The sequence below is a fragment of the Crocuta crocuta genome, unplaced genomic scaffold (assembly GCF_008692635.1).
Source record: "Crocuta crocuta isolate KB4526 unplaced genomic scaffold, BGI_CrCroc_1.0 scaffold288, whole genome shotgun sequence".
Lineage (NCBI taxonomy): Eukaryota > Metazoa > Chordata > Mammalia > Carnivora > Hyaenidae > Crocuta > Crocuta crocuta.
This window is the reverse complement of record NW_027532607.1, coordinates 572,052-588,615: the sequence shown is the minus strand read 5'-3', so window position 1 is coordinate 588,615 and position 16,564 is coordinate 572,052. Positions and strand designations below refer to the sequence as shown.

General features: G+C 48.3%; 1 protein-coding gene across 5 annotated transcripts in view; it reads right to left on the bottom strand.

The window, feature by feature from the left end:
- Positions 1 to 4,802, bottom strand: part of MAPT (microtubule associated protein tau) — a 99,156-nt gene extending 94,354 nt beyond the window's left edge. For all 5 annotated transcript variants that reach the window (XM_077780403.1, XM_077780404.1, XM_077780406.1 and 2 more), the window contains exon 1: positions 4,707 to 4,802. The gene's annotated coding sequence lies outside the window, so the exon portion shown is untranslated. The remainder of the gene's footprint in view (positions 1 to 4,706) is intronic.
- Positions 4,803 to 16,564: the final 11,762 nt, after the last annotated feature.

Here is a 16,564-nt window from a genome sequence, read left to right as displayed (position 1 = left end):
AACGCGATCATGAAACCGGCTGGGTGGGGGGAAGGGGAGTGGCAGAGGCAGATGGGGTTTCCCATCTCCGTCCTTCTGACCTTGGGTGCCTACAATCCCAAAGACTGCAGGGCAGGGTCTCCTTTCCCCCTGGGGTGTTGTGTGGTTTCTCACCCTCCCTCTTCAGCACTATTCTGGCCAACCAGGGTGACAGGAGCCAGGAAGTGCTGTACTAAGAAAGGGGGGTGGCCCTGAAGCAGGGGAGGTAGGGTGTGGAGGTGCACCACGGGGCAGAGGCAGCTTTATGGGTGCCATTTGGAGACTGAGCAAGGGACAAACTGGACTGGATTTGTTTCCAGACCTTCCTGATGCCATGACCTTGAATGTAGCCCCCCCCATTCTACTTTCTCTTTACCACCTCTTTTTTTTTAATGTTTATTTATTTTTGAGAGACACAGACAGAGTGTGAGCAGGGGAGGGGCAGAGAGAGGGAGACACAGAATCCGGAGCAGCCTCCAGGCTCCCAGCTGTCAGCGCAGAGCTCAACATGGGGCTCGAACCTACAAACTGTGAGATCATGACCTGAGCCAGAGTCAGATGCTCAACCCACTGAGCCATCCAGGCGCCCCTCTTTACCACCTTTTTGACCTTCGTTTTCCCATTTTACCCATTGATTTGTTAAATGGATATAGGCCAAATACCTATTGTATGTCTAGCACTGTATTAACCCCCTGGTGATGTTTTCATTTGTATTTGAGTTGTTCTTTTTCAAGGTGGGAGTAAGGACAAAACCATCTAGTTGGAAAACTATTACATATTTCACTAGAAAACATACTTTCATACACACAAGCTGTGAAGCCACTCAAATCATATACATAAATGCTGAAGGAAGCTGGAATAAAACACAATTTCTTAAAATGTTCAACAAATGGGCTTTTTTAATGATGTTAAAAGGGCAGAAAGAAAATCCAGCCTAAACAAAGGGCACCACAATCCTAGTACACCTCCAGGCTGGCACTGCCCTTAAAGGGTGTGTGGGTCAAAGGGCATGTTCAATAGAAGGAGCTCTTCCCCAACTGGAATAAGTCTGGTCCTTTCTCAGTCAAACTGAATCCAATTTTTTTTTTTTTTTTTTTGCAATTTATGTGAATGATCCATTTCTTTTGTTCCTGTCAGGGATGCTGAGCCTAATACCAGAAACCAGTTAAAAGCCACGCCCTTCCACCCCTGGCAGGTGCAAGGGAGGTCTGTGCAGGGCAGGCACTCATCCAAAAGACCGCAAAGCCAGCAAAACTCTCCTGCAGCCTATCCAAACACAACCCCACCAGTCAAGCCAGGTCATTGCAGTAAACACAGCCTGTTACAGGAGCAACTATTGGTCAAGGAATTGATTAGCTTCAAGAATCACTCTGGACCAGGCACTGGGATGGGGGTGGTAATTTATTTATTGTTTAGAGGGACTGTTTGGTGATGGAGGGATGGATAAGCAATTCTTCTCTAGCAAACCTAAGTAGCATCATAAAATGCAAATAATACCTTAATTAATAATGGGCATGTCAATTGAAGGGATGCTGAGTCAGTACAGGCAACGTGGCTTGGAGAGCCAGGAGGGGCAGTCACTGTTCCAGGTTCCATCATCCATCCCAACTCAGCCCAGCTGGAGGCCCCGGGCCTGAAGGTTCCTGGGTGCCAGAATCTAAGTGAGGTCTCCCAGGACTTAACAAAGCTCCCCCGCCTGATGGGGATTGGGGACAGGAGTCGTTGGCCCTTGGATCGGTGCATGGACATTTCCTGTCGGAGCGTGGGCACAAATGCTGCATCCCTCGAGATCCAGGGGTGGGGAAGCCTTTTGGTCCAGGCGCGCTCAGCGCCGCGCTCAGAGCTGGGATCTTGTTGCCCGATCTGAGCACGAAGCCCCAGCCTCTGGCCCCGGTATCTCCTCCGATATAATGCAGCCCCCAGGCCTTGCCTACCGAGAGCCCCACCAAAGCGCCAACACATTTCAAAATGGAGCAAAATCACGGACGTCTGGACTGCGCTTTGTTCCTAAGCATTGAGTTAAATGTGCTCGCTCCCGCCGCGCTCCCTTTCCCCTAACCGACAGGAGGTGACCTCTCCGCCCGGGGTCCGCCCTGGGCAACCGTGGCCGTGGGCTACCAGTTCTCGGGATCGCTCCGAGACCCTCACTCTGCAAGAAACCAGAATTCCGCGCCCAGCTCTAGGGTGCAGAGGGTGGAGAGGGTGGAGGGGGGCCAGCCGAGAAGAGGCTGGAAGCGATCCTAGAGCCTCTCCTGCAACCCGCCCGCGGCGGACCCAACTCTGCACTACCCGACCTCTCCCATGCCGAAGCGAGAAGGTTCCGCCTAGCCCCAGGCGGGGTCTCGACCCCGGGGCGTCCATTTCCTGGGCCTTCAGATCAATCTGTGCAGCTCCCGTAGATGATTCGGTTCCAGAGATGCTCTTGGAACTGCGCCCCCGCATCAGTTTTCAGCGATAGAATTAACCAGAAAACCTCGCGGACGCGGCTCATCGCAGGAGGGCGAGGCTCGGACTCCTTTGCCGGAGGTCCATGCCCCCCTTCCCGGCCCTGCTCCGTTTCAAGGGTGGCGGTGAACTCGGGCTTTTAAGTTAAAATCTTGCACGTTTCCAAAATAATATTCGGCCACAATAAAAAATAGATGAGGGACGCTGATTTGGGTGGCGGAGGCCGCTGGAGGCCAATGAGGAAGAGCCACCGGCTCAGTTAGGGTTGGGGGGGGTCTCCCTCCTGCGCCTCCGGAAGACCGAGGGGCCACGGCCTCGCCAGTCCCCAGGGCTCTCAATCTCTGCTGGGAAGGGGCGGGGCAACGCCCGGAGGGCCCTTCTCGGGACGCGTGTGGTTTCCATAGCAACCTCCCCTCCGCGCCCCCCTCCCCCAGTCATCTCTGGAAAAAATGGGTGTGGCCCGAAGCACCCAAGGAGCCCTTTTGCCCCCTCCTCACATTCTCCCGCGTGGCAAAGCAACAGGGCATGAAGCGGAGAGGGTCTCCGACAGCGCGCTGTCCCCGCCACCTCCCAAGGGTCGCCGGTTGCCCCTCGGTGGGCAGCCTGGTGGAGTGTGGCCCTCAGGCCTCATGGGGTGTGGGGAGGGGCTTCGTCCCCGGCGGCCATCCGCAGAGAGCTCGGACACCTCGAATCCCAGCCCCTCAGCCCGGTGGACGCTTCCTGGCGCGCGGCCCGGCTCCGGGAGGGGGCCGCGCGGGGTCACGCCCGTTCCATGCGTGCCTTCGGGGCTGTGACTCTAGTTCCTTGACCCCCGCAAGCCCGAGATCTAACAAAGGGCTCGAAAATGAGGGGCGGAAAATAGGGGGAGGGGCGGGAGCCTTGGCTAAACACTCTCATCGATAAGAGCCAAAAAACTAGGGCTGGCAACGCGGCTCACGTAAGCCCTACAAACAAAGCAGCTAGTCCTCGAGAAAGATTCCGGGTGAACGGCCCCAGAGCTCAAGCCCACAGCAAAACACCGAGATTTCAGTTCTGATTACCCTCTCTCCCCCTTTAATTACAGTCCTCGCCCTGTCCTCCAAAGCCCAGCTACCCGGCTTGGCACCGAACCGTAGAGACGTGACACGCCGCAAAAAGATGGCACCTCGCGTTTGGAGGGGAAAAAAAAAGCAGGGGTGGGAGTGGGAGGAGGCACAGCCTACTCTCCCCCCTCTTTGCCCACCCGGGTCCACACCCACTGCCGCAGTGAGGGGCGAGCCCTGCGCGCCGGCCCCGCGCCTCCGACAGGGAGCGCACACGCCGGACGCCAGGCGCAGAGAAAGGGGCCCGCCCCGAAATGCACCTGCAGCCCCCGCGCGCGTCTGTGCGGGGCTGCGGCTGCAAGCGCGAGCGAGCGAGCGGGGATCCGCCGATGCCCAGTCCTTCCACGTTGCAAGGCCAGGTGACTCCAGCCTTTCGCCTTTCCGAGCCTCCACATCGGGATCCGCGCACTACCTTCTCTCGGGCACGGCGCTGCTCGCGTCTCGGTGCCAGGCGCGCGCAGGGGGAAGGGCAACTAAAGTGACAGCGCCTGGACCCCTCCCCATCTCCCAGATTCCACTCCCAGCCCCCAAATGTCCCCTGCGGGTTTTTGAAGGAGGAAAACGGGGTGGGGGTGCGCCACCGCCTTAAATCAGGGGCAGCGAAAGCCCCAATGGAATTGCTGCCGGGGAGGTGTAGGGAGGGGCAGGCAGGGAATCATCTTCTTTTCTAGAACCGGAACCATACCTTCCTGAAGGGCTTACGGCAACCCGAAGCAGAGGAATTGGATTACAGGTTCGGCTTCGGGGGTCGTCACTGGACACCCCCAACACACACACATAGACACACGCCCATTGCGGCAAAATGGGACGATCGAGAGTGCACAGCAGCCCCCTCCCCCAGGTCACCACCATCCGCGCCCCACCCTTCGGGCACAACCTCTACCCAGGTCCGCGCGAAGTGGGTCGCATGGACACCCCCTCAGCGCGCGCGCGGGCACACACACACACACACACAGGTACGTGCATCCCTTGCATGGGTCCCCTTTCCAAGACGCCCCAGTCCCGGTTCCAGGGCGCACGGGGCGCAAGGAGGGGCCCGCGCGCTTGTCCCCGACCTATGCTTACCTCATGAAACCCATCTCTTAGCAGGGGGCGAGGAACTGGCAGCAAGGAGGTGCAAGGGGGCGGACGGGGAGGCAGACTTAGGAGCTTCTTGCTTACCTGATAGTCGACAGAGGGCGAGGACAGTAGAGGAAAGAGAGGAGAAAGTGGCTGTGGTGGCGGCGGCAGAAGGTGGGCGGCGGCGGCGGCGGCTCTGCTGCTNGGAGCGCGAGCCTCCCCGAGGGAGGGGTGGGCAGCGAGGGCTCCGTGGGCGTTCTCTCCTCCGGCCACCAGTGGGCGCGCGCGAGCACCCCACCACTAGGCCCTCCCCCGCCTCCTGGCTCACTCCTCTAGACGCTTCCCTTCCCCCGTCTCCCTTTCCTCCAACAGCTCGGGCCGCGGCGCTGGCCGACAGGCGCACGCGCGTTCTGCGGCGCACGCGCACCGTGGGTCTCCTCCCGCGGCTGGAGCCTTTGTCTTGTCTAAGGGGTCTCCGCCCTTGGGAGAGAGACTAGGTTGCCTCCTGGGTTCGCCCGAGGGCTGGTGCTCCGCCCCCAGATCCGCTGCTCCTTTTCCTTTCCGTCCCGGGGCGATGTCCTGTCTCTGAAAGGTCCTGGGATGGTTTCCACGGAGCTCCCCAGTCCGATCAGCCCGGGCCGCAAGGCCTCCCCCCGGGCTCGCCCTGCGTTTCGCTGGCAGGGCATCCAGACCCCCTGAGTTTCCCTGAAATGGTCCCCCTCGTTGAAGATTTGTTTCCCTGGGTCCGCTTCCTTTCTACCTGCTCTCTTTCTTTTTTTTCCTCTTTTGCCTTTTGTGTTATTGAGCAACGTGAATTCCTAGTAAATCCATATTAAATAGGCTAATTCAACCTGGAGTCTGCTTCAGATTCTTTTTTTCTCTCCCCTTCCTCCGCTCATGCTCTGCCTCTCTCTGTGCCTCTCCAAAATAAAACATTAAAAAAATTTTAAACAGGCTTATGTAGTTGTAATACGGTAGTATGGGTTCTTTAAAATAAAGAGTATTCAAATCTTCTTTATCTAACCTGACCCTAGCATAAAATTTTAAATTAGAGCAAGTTTCCAATGGTGCTTATCACGTTGCAAAGCATTTTCACATACACCGTTATTTTTATCTTGTGTGTAGGAACGCCATCATACTGTAAGTAGAGCTTGGGATCTGGGTTTTCAAACGCGTGCAGGAGATTCTAACCTGGATAGAACACCTCAGACTGAAACTGACCAGTGGCTTTCATTCACCCAGACCTAGTCCCCTGACTTTGGCCTTAATTGGTCTGCCCAACATTTAATTTAAGCACTCCTTCCCCCCTCTGCCCCCCACCAGGAGGGGCTTTATATGTCTGGGGAGCTTGTGTGGCCACCATCTTGTACTAGAGGGATGGGAACTGGTCTCAAAGCTTTAATTTACATAGCATTTACATTTTCTTTTTAAAAACCCAGTATTGTATGTTACACATTAATACAAAAAGCAGGCTGTTGAAAATGGCTTATTCACACAAGATTAATATGCTGTTATTGGGAGAATGGGTGGATGATGGAGAAGGGGCCTAATGTCTTAAACCACTGATGCTGAGTCTCTGGAACTGTCCTTTCTGTCGTCGTTGCAACTGCCACAGTCCTAGTTAAAGATTGCTACCTTGGTTCTGGAAATTTAGTCACCTTACTGGTCTCCCCGTTCTCTGTTTCTCCCTGAATCAGCCCACGCTGGCACCCCCTAGTCAGATCAATTGTCAGAAGCAATCATTTCAATCATGGTGCTCTCTTGCTCAAAGATATCTAAAGTTTTCTAACTGCCCTCTAAATGAAATTAAACTCCTTAGCCTTAAATTCCCATTATTTAAGGAGACCGTGTCTCTCCAGTTTTCTCTTCTCTATGGCAAATTGACCTTGTTTGGCGTTTCCCCACCTCTACTCTGGGGTTTTCCTTTGCCTAACAAGGTCCTTGCTCTTTCTCCCCCCACCCCCAGTGTCCTACCTAACCTTCAAGCTCTGGCTCCAATTTTACCAAAGCCTCCCCTAGTCACCCTAACTGAAAGGGAGATTTCCAACCTCTAGAGGGTGTTTAGAAGAGTTTTTCATCTGCTCTCCCAAAGTGGAGAGGGGAGTGCAGGTAATAGTTCTCTTGTAGCACTGAACTTTTGTTACTGTCCCCAACTGTTTCCTTTCCCTTTTTCCTGTATGGGGATTACATGTCCTTGCCTGTTACTGTGTGATCTGCACTGCCTCTATATTCTACTTGCCCATTGATGTTTGACTTGGCCATTTGATGGTTTTAGGCTATTAGAATTAATGGACATTATGTAAATTTGTCCTAAAAAAGCTTTAAGAGGCATTACAACTTTCTACTACTTTTGCTTTCTTTCACCACCAGAACGGCATGTCCTATAGAGCTGCACCTTCAGCCTAGGTCCCAGAATGGAAAAAACAAAACAAAACAAAACAAAAAAACCCCAACAACAACAACACAAGGAAGTACATATACCATGAGTAAGAAATACACATTTATTGTGTGAATCACTGAGATTTTGAGAGCTGTCATCACAGCAAAGCTGATGATACAGAGATTAAATGAGAATATATATAGGGGCACCTGGGTGGCTCAGTAGGTTAAGCGTCCGACTTGGGCTCAGGTCATGATCTTGGAGTTTGTGCGTTTGAGCCCCACGTCCTCTCTGTACTGACAGCTCAGAGCCTNTCCTATATAAATATATATTCTTATATATAAATTTCCTTATAAAAATCTATATAGTTTATATATAAATTTCTTAGTGTGTTTGTGTGTGTGTGCATATGTGTAAAGTTTCTCATGCAGTGCTAACAAATAGTAGGCACTCATTAAATAATAAATATTTATTTTATCATCATGTTCTTTTTCAATGCTTTTGCCACACATGATTTTATTTCTAGAATAAAATAAAATGTAACAGTCAAATTAATAGTCATCCTCACTCAAATCTCCTGTTTCCCTTAAGATACAGATAATTGTGAACTGACAGGCACCTGATGGCACTGTGGTGCCCTGAAACTGAATGATCACATTTGCGTATGTTGAATTGAAGTAATGAGTGCTCAAAACAGTCCTAAACAGATATGTCATTCTGTCATTTAACTGTATATGATGTGGAGTCAAGTATTCATTCCCGATAATTTAATCACCATAGGTAGCTAATGGCTCACTAATTCAGGCCAAGAAAATACATCCCCTCCCTTTCTCCCTGCCCTTCCCTCTTGCTGAAATAGAAATCCCATGGCCACAGGGGACCTGGGTGGCTCAGTCTATCAAGCCTCTGACCCTTGATTTCAGCCTGGGTGCTGAACTCATGGTTTGTGGGGTTGAGCCTGGCATTGGGTTCCCCGCTTACAGTGTGGAGCCTGCTTAGGATTCTCTCTGCCCTTCCCCTGTTCATGCACGTGCTCTCTCTCTCTCTCTCTCAAAATAAATAAATAAGTAAACAAATAAACTTAACAACAAAAAAGAAATCTCATGGCCACATTCAGCATACTATGCCCACCTTACCCTACAGAACCCTATAGAAGGTGGAATGACATAGGGATTAGGTTTCAGAAGATTTGGGTCCTCATCTTAGTCATCTTGTATGGTTTAGACAAATTCATTAACTTCCTTGGACTTCAATCTCTTTGTGTAATAGTGTCCCAGGTGGGATTGGAACTAAGCTCCAGATATCCATAGAATTTGGGTAGCCTGCTACCGAATCTATTCATATACTAGTTCAGTCAAGGTAAGCTAAGCTGTCTAATAAACAGATTCCCAAAATGTAATGGCTCAAACACAACTCCCTTCACAGCCTAGGGGGCAGTGTACGAGGTTGGTGGATGGCCTTTTCCACATGACGTTCAGGAACACAGACTCCTTGCACCTTGAGGTCTGCCACTCCTTGGAGCCGTGTTGTTGTTTGCTTGTTTGAGGCTGGGTCATTAACCACTGGGTCCAGTTGGCAGAAGGAGAAGGAGCAAACAGAGGAACCATGCTGGCTGTCTTAGAGGTTGGACATAACATCTAATCATGTTTCACTGTTATAATTTAATCACATGGTCACCCCTAGCTGGAAGGCACACCAATAAATGTAGGAGAGTTGTGTACCCAAGAAGAGAAAGGATTAGGGTGGAAGGTAACGGTTTTTGCCATACACACCTTGACTTACATTCTGGGTGAAAAAGACCCTTGGAAATAGAACCCGAACTTGGTCTATCATAAGATTCTCACATATGTGACTATGTCAGGGGACCTTGAGGTAGTTAGTGGATAGATAGAGAAAGACGACTTCAAATTAAGTTCTGAAGAGAGAAGACATCATTGAATATCTTTCTATCAGAGGGCTTTTAACCTTTTTAATTCCACAGCTCCCCAGGGGTCTGGCCAGGCTGCTGTTGAGGTGGATTGTAATTCACCTTCTTCCTTTGCTCAGTCCTGTTTCCTTTTCTTACTTCCTCAGGTGTGGATTGCATGTTCCAAAACACATTTGTCGCCTAAACTCTGGTTCTTGGGGAACTCAACCCAGACAACTGGTGTCAGGAGTGGTCTAAGAAAGCAGGTGATACAATGCAGTTTGGGAGCTGGGAAGTTTGCTATCCAGCTGTCAGTGTGGGTCCATCACTGGTGGTAAGTGAAGTACAGATAGCTCCTGGCCCAAGGCGGGGTGCTGGTGGACGAGAGTGCATGAGGTGTGTATGAGATATCAGGTGTTTGAGGAATATGGGGGAATTAGTAACTAAGGGTAACATAATTGGGTGACTATTACTAAATTCAGGTGAGTATCCATGTTCCAAAGAAGCCTAAACTTCCAACCAAGGCAGGCCTACTATGACTGGGTCAGAGCCCTTGTTGGGAAAGGATGGGCTCTGACATGTAAAATGGACATTTAAGTGATGCCCTTGAAAACCCCAGATTCCTTTGAATTCTCCGAGCCTGTAGGAGTGCCCCTCCCCCTTGCTTGAAGAAAATGCAAGGTCCTCTTCCCACAAGTCAACATGGAATTCATTTGGGATCCAGCCCACCCCTACCTTACCCCCTGCCCACTCCACCATCGACTCCCTTCCTGGCCTCTAAACATAACCAGGATTAAGTTGATCAGTGACTTCGCCAGGGAAATGACTGAGAGAGAGAAGGGAGAAAAAGGACTACACCTCAAAGGAGCTGCAGATCTAACCAGCATGTACCATTGAGAACCTGAAGGGTGCCTGTGGGACTGGATTCTATTTTTTTTAATGTTTTATTTATTTCTGAGAGAGAGAGAGAGACAGAGAGAATGAGCAGAGGAGGGTCAGAGCAAGAGGGAGATACAGAATCTGAAACAGGCTCCAGGCTCTGAGCTAGCTCTCAGCACAGAGCCCGATGCAGGGCTCGAACCACGAACTGTGAGATCATGACCTGAGCTGAAGTCAGAAGTCAGATTCTTAATTGACTGAGCCACCCAAGCATCCTGTGTGGGACTGGATTCTAAGGGTGCTTGATTGAAGGGACAGGGATTTGATATTCAAGCCAAGATTCCCAGAGATGATCTGAATTCCCTCCCAGAAGCATGAGAAGGACAGAGGCCACACTAAGTGGCATAGAAATACCAGAATTGCCATGGTGGCCAATGGAGGGAGACATTCAGAAGTTAAGGGCAGTGGACCTGCTGGAGTAGATATTTGGTGTAAAGTCCAATAACCCAACCAGATGATAAAATTTCACAGGGTAACTTAGTAGACAATTGTATCAAGGCCATAAGGAATGGAATGTAATAAGAAGGACGCCAGCATCAGTAGGCTGGGAGGTAACTCTCCTCTACAGGCCAGGTCCCCATAGGAGAGGTTCTGACAGAATTAGGCCTAATAAGAACAATGATGGTGATAGCACCCAAAACAATAGAGGCCAGATGTGGTCTTTAATCATCTATGTAGGTACAAGGTTAATCTTACCTGGTTTGTTGCAACCCTGAACTTAATTTCAAGGGGACCCTAAAGAAATGGTCTTGGCCTTTGACCTATCCAGACTTGAATCTACAAACTAGTCATTACTGTAGTTCTGTGCTGAGTCCACAAAACACTAGGGACAATCTGTACCAGCTTGTCGCCATCGTTTATAGAAAACGTACAGATTGATTGTTTGTAACTGTTTTGTGTTATGTAATCTTAGTTTCTGTTATGAACCCAATCATGCAGGCTGGTCTCGACTACGTGACTAAAAGCTTATTAAAGACCCACCTTCAGCTAACACTGTGGCCTTCGTGAAATCAAGGCATCTTGTGCATATCCTGGTGGGTCATGATCCTAAGATGAAGTACATCCTATGTGATTGACAGGAAGCTGTGCTTGGATGCCTTGGACCCCTCTGATGTTTACCTGTCTTTTCTTGATCCTGCTGTATTATTGCCTTTACTTTTATGAACACGTTATGTGAGTGTACTTTCTGGAGTCTTACAAGTCTTTTCATGAATCGAAAGAGTCATAATTGGTGCACTACCAGAAGCTGGGGGTATGGATGCATTCATCATAATGACTGGTGAGGTTGGAGTGGCAGCCAATGGGACTGACCTATATGAGTTTAGGAAATCTGGTAATGGAACACAGATTCCCTCAGGTCAAAAGAGATGGGCAACTTATACCATCAGAAGAGATCAAGGACAAACGGTCAGGAAGCTAAGGCAGTCTGCCCAATAAAGTCATGCTCCTTTGCCCCGTTTTTAGACTTGAGCCAAGTCTTTTCTTCAAAAAGAAGTCTGGCTCTCCATTAAGAAGAGCCTTTTAACACTATGGCAAGTGTAGAGGGGAAAGGGGAATGCCCAAATATTTTGAGAACAGTTAGACTCAGGGTCTGAACTGACATGAATACTCACAGACCTGGAGTATCATCATGGTCCTCATTAGAGTGTGGGCATGGGAAGGCCAGGTAATAAATGGAGTCCTGGCCAGGGTCTGGCTGAAATTGAGTCCACTGTGTCCATAGGCCCCACCTAATCATCATTTCCATGGCTCACGTCTCCTTCTCTGACTCTGACACTCCTGCCTCCATGTTTTGCTTGTAATCCTTGAGATGACATTGGCCCACCTGGATAATCCAGGACAATCTTCCCATCTCAAGATCCTTTAATTGAATCATGGCCCCAAAGTCCATTTGCCATATGAAATGACACATTCACGGGTTCTAGGACATGGACATCTTTGGTGGGGGCATGATTCTGCCCCCATTTGAAGGCATGGTGACTAGGGCACAGACCCCTCAGGGAAAATTGCCTGGAACATGCCGTCAGGTAAGCCTCAAGACCAGCAGAGATGCTAGCTGAAGACTAGGAGAATCTAAAATGGGTATTGGAGTAAGGAGATGATGAGTATCAATTATGGCCCCAAGACCTCTTACAGCTGCGGGGGTTGTGAGTTAATAGAACTAACTTTCCTGCCCTAAGTTTCCTCCAAGAAGAGAGGCCCACTGGAATATTGAAAAAGTTGTTCGCTGAACATATCTGGAAAAATGAATTTGAGTAGCATAAGGGGTGAACTGGGATGGACGGACGTGAAGATGTACCACCTGGATGGCTCTCAGGAAGGACTCGTTGCCCTGGCTACAGTTGTGCTGTCAGCTGACGGCTTGAAGCTGTCACACCTTCTAGGGATGGCCACAGCTGCAGAGACACATGTCCTCCAAGGCCACATCCTTTCTGGGGTACCCCACATTTAATGGCTAACCCAGATAGAAGGATGAATATTCAACATGGGGCCATTCTGATGGTCCATTTTGGCTCCAGAGATTCCATGAGATCAACTGAGGCTGCTATCGGGCCTGCATGGCAGCTTGACTTCCCCTTTTGCACAATCCTGCCTCCCCGATCTCCCTTCCACAGCTATTGATCCCAAGAAAGGCATCATCTAAATATCTCACATGCTAAACTCTGTTTCAGGATATGCTTTCCCGAGAATACCACCTGCCTATTTGTTAATGGATTAAATAACAAAATCTAGCAGTGGGTTTAATGACCTTCCTCACTTTAGATAGGAGTAAATATAAATGATATTTTGAGATACCTGCAACATACTGTAGAGGCTGCTTTTAGGCAAACTGGCTTGAGCCATGCAATGTAGAAAAGGGCCCACAGTGACCCGCTGAGAGAATACAGACTTGAGTTCAGGTAACCCACCTCAAAATATCTATAGGCCCTAACCAACCAATGGGCTACTTACAACCAGGCACAGTTACCAAAAAAGGGAAAATTCCATTCGTTCCCATCCCTCCTCACCTTCTCTCTTTAAAAACAGCCCCCACCCGCTGCCTCATGTCAGACAGGCTCTCCTCTGCTGTCCAGATCCCTTGTGGTGTATCCTTTGCTCTGCCTCGGGGGAATATTTTCACTGCCCTTGGCACCAGCTTCTACAGAATTGCCACCTCACATCTGGGGGCCTCCATCCAGTCAAGAAAGACACCACATTTAGATACTATACACATGTAGTGTGATATGAAAATATGAATTAATGACATGGGGTGCTTGGATGGCTCAGTTGGTTAAGCATCCGACTTCAACTCAGGTCATGATCTCACAGTTCATGAGTTCAAGCCCCATGTGGGATTCTGTGTTGACAGCTCAGAATCTGTCCCTGCCCTACTTGTGGCCTGTATCTCTCTTTTTCTCAAAAATAAATAAATTAAAAAATATATATCTTTAATGATAAAGTCACAGATACTGTTAATACTGCATTTAGTACTGAAATGTTAAAATTCCAGTAAAGGTTGTAAAAATAAAGATGCACTTTTTCCCTTTTAAGTTAAGAACCCCAATCTTCTTTGTCTATGTAGTAAGGGGCTTAATAAGTCCATTTAATTGAATTAAATAAAGTCTACAATGAGAAGAAATGAGCATTTCCTTTATGACTGGGTCAGTTAGTCTTAGATTTAGCTCTGACAAAAAAAAAAAAAAACCCACAACATAACAGTGGTTTAAATAAGAGAAAATTTTATTTCTCTCTTACATAGAAGCCCACAAAGAAGGGTCAAAGGCTGATTTAGAAGTTCCAAGACCATGGGTCCCTGGGTGGCTCAGTCAGTTAAGTGTCCAGCTCTTGATGACTCTGACTTCGGCTCAGGTCATGATCTCAGTGTTCATGAGATCGAGTTCCTTGCCGGGCTCTGTGCTGACAGCGCGGATCCTGCTTAGGATTCTCTGTCTCCTTCTCTCTCTTCCCCTCCCCACTCGTGCTCACACTCAAATAAATAAATTTTCTCTCTCAAAATAAATAAACTTCTCAAAATAAATAAACTCTCTCAAAATAAATAAACTCTCTCTCTCTCTCTCTCTCTCTCTCAAAATAAATAAATAAATTTAAAAAAAAAAAAGAAATTCTAAAACCCATGAAATTCTGGAGCCCATGTCCATCTGTTTGGTTTCTCTACCATCCTTAGTGTGCCCCTTTTAGGGATCAAGAATTCCTGTTCCCTCAAAGGTCCTTTTAGCTGGACTAAGGATCAAATTGACATAAGACAGATTAACAGGAGAAAATCAAATTTACATACATGTGGGGAGTCCATGTAGACGTGGAAATTCCCAACACAGGTCAGGCAAAATGAGGTATATGTGTCATTCTGAACTAAGGAGAAAGGGGTCAGGGTCTGGAGTTTCAGAGGAAAGAAATGCACTTCACAGGACGATGAGAAGAGCGGATATTTGGTCATTAGATGTTTGCCCTGCCATTACAGATGGGTCACTCAGGTACAGTTTATCTCTGCTAGTAACCCCTATTCTGGGAAAGACCCCCAATTTAGATTCTTCTACGTAGCTAAGGGAGGGTAAGAAGTTTCTCTTGAGCCTACAAGTTCTCAAGTACCTTCAGCTCAAAATAATCTGTATCCCAAAGTGGCACATTTGGGGAGGTGGGGTGGAAGGGGAGCTGTCCTGAACCCCTTCACTCCCTCAGAGTCTAAAATGGCTGCTTGAACTCCAAACATCACATCCCCAGAAAGGAGGAAGAACTAAAGATGAGAGCATCTCTATCCTTTAAGGCTTATTTCCTGCAAGTCACATAGGACATTCTTGTTAACACCCTGCAGGCCAGGATTTACACATGGCCTCACATAGCTGCCAGTGAGGCTGGGAAATGTAGTCTTTATTAGAGAGGGCCTTGTGAGCAGATTAATACCAGCTCCAGGGGGAGAAGGGGTATCAAATAATAGACAATAATGCTAGGAGGCCACTTCACTTGGTAATTCCTCTGAATGAGCAGCCCATTCTTTCTTTTTGAAATAGCTTCCTGAAAACATTTCCATTTTTATTTTCTAAATGTTTTTTAATGTTTTTATTTATTAAGAAAATTTTAATGTTTATTTTATTTTTGAGAGAGAGACAGAGAGACAGAGTGCAAGCAGAGGAGGGGCAGAGAGAGGGAGACACAGAATCAGAAGCAGGCTCCAGGTTCCGAGCTATCAGCACAGAGCTGGATGTGAGGCTCAACCCACAAACAAAAAGATCATGACCTGAGCTGATGTCAGATGTTTAACTGCTTAACCGACTGAGCCACCCAGGCGCCCCCTGTAAACATTTTTCATAACAAGACATTTGCTCTTGAGACCTGTGACAGCCTTCAAGACCAATATGTCTTTATTTTCAATATAAAGCCAAAGACCCAGATTCATGGGCTACATACACAGCCTCAAATTGTATTTGTCCCGCCTGATTGTCTGCTAGGCGAGTGTTTTGTTGAGACACATAAAGTCCTCTCTCAAAGCCAACACAGGGCACTATCAATATACTACAGCTAAATTAGAAAGTGAATATTGACAGACAAATGCATCACAATACAGAAGTAGCCATCACCAGATTTACCTAAATGTCAGTTTCCCCAGTTGCAGTTAAAATGCAGGTTGAGGGGCACTCAGGTGGCTCATTTGGTTAAGCGTCTGACTTCGGCTCAGGTCATGATCTCGCGGTTCGTGGGTTCGAACCCCGTGTCGGACCTCTGTGCTGACTGCCAGCTCAGAGCTTGGAGCCTCTTTCAGATTCTGTATCTCCCTCTCTCTCTGACGCTCCCCTGCTCACGCTGACTCTCTCTCTCAGAAACAGATAAAACATTAAAAAACTTTTTTAAATGCAGGTTGATTTATGTGCCAATTTATAAACACCTTAGGTATGTAAAGTGAGGCAGATCCATGTTTTCATTGCTCTGGACGTACCTCTCACTACTTCCAGCTTAGGTTCAAGCTTTCCTATCTGTCTTTATATGTCTCAAATGCCTCTAATCGTCTCCCCTTCCCTCCATTTCCCTGCTGAGGCCATGGCTCCTTGCCTGCATCCCCGGGGCTCCAGTGAGAAGCAGGATGAACTTCAGACGATGGTGTAGGTTACACATGACTCAGCAGAGCAGCTCTATTGTCAAAAAAGCAAAGATGATTCTGGGGCTAGAAATAGGGACAAGGCATAACGGATCCATGAGGTCATCCTCTCCTTATATTTGGCTTTGCTCAGACACATTCTGGATAACCCTGCCTAGGAGAGTGTCAGGTAATATGGGGAATGCTCACGGGGCGGGGGGGAGGCAACACAGAACTTGAAAAAGCCGAGTAGAAATTCCTAGAAATTCCTTTCACTTAAACCATGCCATCATTTGGAAGATCCCATTCTATGGAGGATGTAGTTAGGATTTTAAGATCTGAATCAAATCTCATTCTCTCTCTGTCTCCCTCCATCTAAAGAGAGAAAGGGAGAGGAGAGGGAGAGACTGTTTGTCACTTGTACCTTAGTGTTTTCAAGCTGTTCTTTATTCAGAGAAAATGTCATCATTTCTTTCCCCAAGTAATACTAGGTTGTAAGTACTACTAGTGATAGTTATTAATGTTCTGATTTTTATTTAAATTGAAGACTCTGCTTTTTTGTTTTTAAATTGGAGATGCATCCATTCATACTTTCAACATCCAAATGCCTTTTCTGTGCTGGGAATGCACCTATGACCTCAAGCCGCTCACAGCGTGGCAATTTGCAA